A 7,500-nucleotide genomic window follows, 5' to 3' on the forward strand; every position below is an offset into this window, starting at 1 on the left:
CACCCTAACTATTGTATTCACTGAATAACACGAAAAAATTTTTCCTCACGGAGCACAGCACAGGCACGTCTGCTCACTTCGGCTGACCGATCGCAACTACAGGGATAACTGGCTTGTGGTCGCCAAGCGTTCATAGCGACGTGACTTTTTGATCCTTCGATGTCGGCTCTTCCTATCATTGTGAAGCAAAATTCCCAAAGCGTAGGATTGTTCACCCTTTCAAGGGAACGTGAGCTGGGTTTAGACCGTCGTGAGACAGGTTAGTTTTACCCTACTGGTGTGTGCATTTGTGCTATCTTAACGGAATACCTGTGCAGTACGAGAGGAACCACAGGTACGGACCACTGGCTCAATACTAGTTCGACCGGACTTTGGTATGACGCTACGTCCGCTGGATTATGCCTGAACGCCTCTAAGGTCGTAACCAATCCGAGCTGATAGCGCTTCAAACCCCCATAGGCAATCGTAAGCTAGCGGGCCTAACAACCCTCCGAGATACGCTGGCGCTGCCTCGCAGCCTGGCGCCTCATCCCCGCTTCTAGACTTGGCCGCATCGCGCAGGGTCGCACCGCACGTGTTAGTACCTGACCATAGGGAACACTGGTGGCAGCTGACCTCGCCGACCGTGGACTTGACTAGTTTCGATGCCTACCGACCGCCCGCAAACGACGGGACTTCAGGCTGGGAGCTGCGAGTTGTAGAGATGCGTTCGCATCGATCCTCTCAGGCGACCCATGCTTGGTGGTGTATTCGTGTGTACTGTCGCACCTTTCCGGGTGTGTTCAGTATGCACGATGAATGAGTTGGAAAACGAAAGACAGAGAGAGAATTGAAATGTTACTGAGCATATAAGCGAAGAGTGTGTGGGTTCATAAGAATGTTGATCATATGCAGTTGATACCGGTACGGGTCCGTCATTACTCCTCCACGGAGTGATGATCGGTTTGCTTGAAGGGGGCAATACGCATCGTTGACTTACCTACGGGTAACCCGCTTACGAGTGGGTCGATTGCTGTCGGGGCAAGCAATCGGGTTAGCGCCGTATCCGGATATAGAGAGTAGTATGGGGTGATAATGATTAACATGTCGAGTGATGGCTGCACCTCCTAGTGGAAAGTTCAAACGTGACGGTTGCTTCGCTACGGGGTACTAGGTACCTCTTAGAGGAGCAATGGAGTATGGAGTCCAAATTGAATGTTTGGACTTCAAAAATTTCTCTAAGTCCGGTACATAAATCCCTCACCCATAAGCTCACAAAATACATGCAATTGCATTAAAAATTTTGTTAACCTAACAAGAGATGAAGGCAAGTCGAATTGGTTGGTCCAAAACCAAAAATATCACTAAGTTCGGGACTTGGGTACAAACCGAAAGTTAAAATGATGTCCCTGAACATGCATATAAGTTCGAGTATTGATATTATAAACCTAACAAGAGATGAAGGCAAGTCGAATTGGTTGATAAGAAACCAAAAATATCACTAAGTTCGGGACTTGGGTACAAACCGAAAGTGAATATGATGTCCCTGAACATGCATATAAGTTCGAGTATTGATATTATAAACCTAACAAGAGATGAAGGCAAGTCGAATTGGCTGATAAGAAACCAAAAATATCTCTAAGTTCGGGACTTGGGTACAAACCAAAAGTTAATATGATGTCCCTGAACATGCATATAAGTTCGAGTATTGATATTATAAACCTAACAAGAGATGAAGGCAAGTCGAATTGGTTGGTCCGAAACCAAAAATATCTCTAAGTTCGGGACTTGGGTACAAACCGAAAGTTAATATGATGTCCTTGAACATGCATATAAGTTCGAGTATTGATATTATAAACCTAACAAGAGATGAAGGCAAGTCGAATTGGTTGGTGAGAAACCAAAAATATCACTAAGTTTGGGACTTGGGTACAAACCGAAAGTTAAAATGATGTCCCTGAACATGCATATAAGTTCGAGTATTGATATTATAAACCTAACAAGAGATGAAGGCAAGTCGAATTGGTTGGTCCAAAACCAAAAATATCTCTAAGTTCGGGACTTGGGTACAAACCGAAATTTAAAATGATGTCCCTGAACATGCATATAAGTTCGAGTATTGATATTATAAACCTAACAAGAGATGAAGGCAAGTCGAATTGGTTGGTCCAAAACCAAAAATATCACTAAGTTCGGGACTTGGGTGCAAACCAAAAGTTAATATGACGTCCCTGAACATGCATATAAGTTCGAGTATTGATATTATAAACCTAACAAGAGATGAAGGCAAGTCGAATTGGTTGGTCCAAAACCAAAAATATCACTAAGTTCGGGACTTGGGTACAAACCGAAAGTTAATATGATGTCCCTGAACATGCATATAAGTTCGAGTATTGATATAATAAACCTAACAAGAGATGAAGGCAAGTCGAATTGGTTGGTAAGAAACCAAAAATATCACTAAGTTCGGGACTTGTGCGCAAACCGAAAGTTAAAATGATGTCCCTGAACATGCATATAAGTTCGAGTATTGATATTATAAACCTAACAAGAGATGAAGGCAAGTCGAATTGGTTGGTCCAAAACCAAAAATATCTCTAAGTTCGGGACTTGGGTACAAACCGAAAGTTAATATGATGTCCCTGAACATGCATATAAGTTCGAGTATTGATATTATAAACCTAACAAGAGATGAAGGCAAGTCGAATTGGTTGGTGAGAAACCAAAAATATCACTAAGTTTGGGACTTGGGTACAAACCGAAAGTTAAAATGATGTCCCTGAACATGCATATAAGTTCGAGTATTGATATTATAAACCTAACAAGAGATGAAGGCAAGTCGAATTGGTTGGTCCAAAACCAAAAATATCTCTAAGTTCGGGACTTGGGTACAAACCGAAAGTTAATATGATGTCCCTGAACATGCATATAAGTTCGAGTATTGATATTATAAACCTAACAAGAGATGAAGGCAAGTCGAATTGGTTGGTGAGAAACCAAAAATATCACTAAGTTTGGGACTTGGGTACAAACCGAAAGTTAAAATGATGTCCCTGAACATGCATATAAGTTCGAGTATTGATATTATAAACCTAACAAGAGATGAAGGCAAGTCGAATTGGTTGGTAAGAAACCAAAAATATCTCTAAGTTCGGGACTTGGGTACAAACCGAAAGTTAAAATGATGTCCCTGAACATGCATATAAGTTCGAGTATTGATATTATAAACCTAACAAGAGATGAAGGCAAGTCGAATTGGTTGGTCCAAAACCAAAAATATCTCTAAAATCGGGACTTGGGTACAAACCGAAAGTTAATATGATGTCCCTGAACATGCATATAAGTTCGAGTATTGATATTATAAACCTAACAAGAGATGAAGGCAAGTCGAATTGGTTGGTCCAAAACCAAAAATATCTCTAAGTTCGGGACTTGGGTGCAAACCGAAAGTTAAAATGATGTCCCTGAACATGCATATAAGTTCGAGTATTGATATTATAAACCTAACAAGAGATGAAGGCAAGTCGAATTGGTTGGTCCAAAACCAAAAATATCTCTAAGTTCGGGACTTGGGTGCAAATCGAAAGTTAAAATGATGTCCCTGAACATGCATATAAGTTCGAGTATTGATATTATAAACCTAACAAGAGATGAAGGCAAGTCGAATTGGTTGATAAGAAACCAAAAATATCACTAAGTTCGGGACTTGGGTACAAACCGAAAGTGAATATGATGTCCCTGAACATGCATATAAGTTCGAGTATTGATATTATAAACCTAACAAGAGATGAAGGCAAGTCGAATTGGTTGGTGAGAAACCAAAAATATCACTAAGTTTGGGACTTGGGTACAAACCGAAAGTTAAAATGATGTCCCTGAACATGCATATAAGTTCGAGTATTGATATTATAAACCTAACAAGAGATGAAGGCAAGTCGAATTGGTTGGTCCAAAACCAAAAATATCTCTAAGTTCGGGACTTGGGTACAAACCAAAAGTTAATATGATGTCCCTGAACATGCATATAAGTTCGAGTATTGATATTATAAACCTAACAAGAGATGAAGGCAAGTCGAATTGGTTGGTAAGAAACCAAAAATATCACTAAGTTCGGGACTTGTGCGCAAACCGAAAGTTAAAATGATGTCCCTGAACATGCATATAAGTTCGAGTATTGATATTATAAACCTAACAAGAGATGAAGGCAAGTCGAATTGGTTGGTCCAAAACCAAAAATATCTCTAAGTTCGGGACTTGGGTACAAACCGAAAGTTAATATGATGTCCCTGAACATGCATATAAGTTCGAGTATTGATATTATAAACCTAACAAGAGATGAAGGCAAGTCGAATTGGTTGGTGAGAAACCAAAAATATCACTAAGTTTGGGACTTGGGTACAAACCGAAAGTTAAAATGATGTCCCTGAACATGCATATAAGTTCGAGTATTGATATTATAAACCTAACAAGAGATGAAGGCAAGTCGAATTGGTTGGTCCAAAACCAAAAATATCTCTAAAATCGGGACTTGGGTACAAACCGAAAGTGAATATGATGTCCCTGAACATGCATATAAGTTCGAGTATTGATATTATAAACCTAACAAGAGATGAAGGCAAGTCGATTTGGTTGGTCCGAAACCAAAAATATCTCTAAGTTCGGGACTTGGGTGCAAACCGAAAGTTAAAATGATGTCCCTGAACATGCATATAAGTTCGAGTATTGATATTATAAACCTAACAAGAGATGAAGGCAAGTCGAATTGGTTGGTCCAAAACCAAAAATATCTCTAAGTTCGGGACTTGGGTACAAACCGAAATTTAAAATGATGTCCCTGAACATGCATATAAGTTCGAGTATTGATATTATAAACCTAACAAGAGATGAAGGCAAGTCGAATTGGTTGGTCCGAAACCAAAAATATCTCTAAGTTCGGGACTTGGGTACAAACCGAAAGTTAAAATGATGTCCCTGAACATGCATATAAGTTCGAGTATTGATATTATAAACCTAACAAGAGATGAAGGCAAGTCGAATTGGTTGGTCCAAAACCAAAAATATCACTAAGTTCGGGACTTGGGTACAAACCGAAAGTTAATATGATGTCCCTGAACATGCATATAAGTTCGAGTATTGATATAATAAACCTAACAAGAGATGAAGGCAAGTCGAATTGGTTGGTCCGAAACCAAAAATATCTCTAAGTACGGGACTTGGGCACAAACCAAAACTATATACCAAGTGCCTGAAATGTCTATAAACCACACGAAGAACTCTTCACACACAGGTGCGCCTCATAACCTGGTTCAATGTATAAGACATTGGTTTCGGGGGATTTATTGAGAAGAAAATTTTTTTCTCTAACTTTGAGTAAAACTGTCTCAGAATACATATTTAACCACGAAAAGTGAACACCGACAGTAAATAGCAAAAGTCAACCGACCATCAAAGTTGTATGGCGGTGTAGGAGAAGAAAATCCAAGGTCGTTTAATTTAGGGACGTAAGACACGAAATCAAAATTTTGGCATAAAATCTAAAATAATCATCAGACAGTGGTCATCCAAGGCATATAAGAGTCGTCTAACGATGCTGAATGCAATAAGCAATAGCGACTTTTTAAAGATTTTTTTGGATTTTTGTCAAAATGTACCCTTCACAACTTGGTACAAGTCATAGGACATGGGTACCGGTATGACCGACGGAAGATTTTTGGACAAAAAATTTTTTTGCTCTAACTTTGAGTAAAACGGTCTCAGGATGCATTATTAATCATGAAAAGTGATCTCCGACAGTAAATAGCGAAAGTTACCCGACCATCAAAGTTGCATGGCGGTGCAGGAGACGAAAATCCAAGGTCGTCTAATGTAGGGACGTAAGACACGAAATCAAAATTTTGGCATAAAAGCTAAAATAATCATCAGACAGTGGTCATCCAAGGCATATAAGAGTCGTCTTACGATGCTGAATGCAATAAGCAATAGCGACTTTTTAAAGATTTTTTTGGATTTTTGTCAAAATGTACCCTTCACAACTTGGTAAAAGTCATAGGACATGGGTACCGGTATGACCGACGGAAGATTTTTGGACAAAAAATTTTTTTGCTCTAACTTTGAGTAAAACGGTGTCAGGATGCATTATTAATCATGAAAAGTGATCTCCGACAGTAAATAGTGAAAGTTACCCGACCATCAAAGTTGCATGGCGGTGCAGGAGACGAAAATCCAAGGTCGTCTAATGTAGGGACGTAAGACACGAAATCAAAATTTTGGCATAAAAGCTAAAATAATCATCAGACAGTGGTCATCCAAGGCATATAAGAGTCGTCTTACGATGCTGAATGCAATAAGCAATAGCGACTTTTTAAAGATTTTTTTGGATTTTTGTCAAAATGTACCCTTCACAACTTGGTAAAAGTCATAGGACATGGGTACCGGTATGACCGACGGAAGATTTTTGGACAAAAAATTTTTTTGCTCTAACTTTGAGTAAAACGGTGTCAGGATGCATTATTAATCATGAAAAGTGATCTCCGACAGTAAATAGCGAAAGTTACCCGACCATCAAAGTTGCATGGCGGTGTAGGAGACGAAAATCCAAGGTCGTTTAATGTAGGGACGTAAGACACGAAATCAAAATTTTGGCATAAAAGCTAAAATAATCATCAGACAGTGGTCATCCAAGGCATATAAGAGTCGTCTTACGATGCTGAATGCAATAAGCAATAGCGACTTTTTAAAGATTTTTTTGGATTTTTGTCAAAATGTACCCTTCACAACTTGGTAAAAGTCATAGGACATGGGTACCGGTATGACCGACGGAAGATTTTTGGACAAAAAATTTTTTTGCTCTAACTTTGAGTAAAACGGTGTCAGGATGCATTATTAATCATGAAAAGTGATCTCCGACAGTAAATAGCGAAAGTTACCCGACCATCAAAGTTGCATGGCGGTGTAGGAGACGAAAATCCAAGGTCGTTTAATGTAGGGACGTAAGACACGAAATCAAAATTTTGGCATAAAAGCTAAAATAATCATCAGACAGTGGTCATCCAAGGCATATAAGAGTCGTCTTACGATGCTGAATGCAATAAGCAATAGCGACTTTTTAAAGATTTTTTTGGATTTTTGTCAAAATGTACCCTTCACAACTTGGTAAAAGTCATAGGACATGGGTACCGGTATGACCGACGGAAGATTTTTGGACAAAAAATTTTTTTGCTCTAACTTTGAGTAAAACGGTGTCAGGATGCATTATTAATCATGAAAAGTGATCTCCGACAGTAAATAGCGAAAGTTACCCGACCATCAAAGTTGCATGGCGGTGCAGGAGACGAAAATCCAAGGTCGTCTAATGTAGGGACGTAAGACACGAAATCAAAATTTTGGCATAAAAGCTAAAATAATCATCAGACAGTGGTCATCCAAGGCATATAAGAGTCGTCTTACGATGCTGAATGCAATAAGCAATAGCGACTTTTTAAAGATTTTTTTGGATTTTTGTCAAAATGTACCCTTCACAAC

The sequence above is a fragment of the Anopheles maculipalpis genome, assembly GCF_943734695.1.
Source record: "Anopheles maculipalpis chromosome X unlocalized genomic scaffold, idAnoMacuDA_375_x X_unloc_1, whole genome shotgun sequence".
NCBI lineage: Eukaryota > Metazoa > Arthropoda > Insecta > Diptera > Culicidae > Anopheles > Anopheles maculipalpis.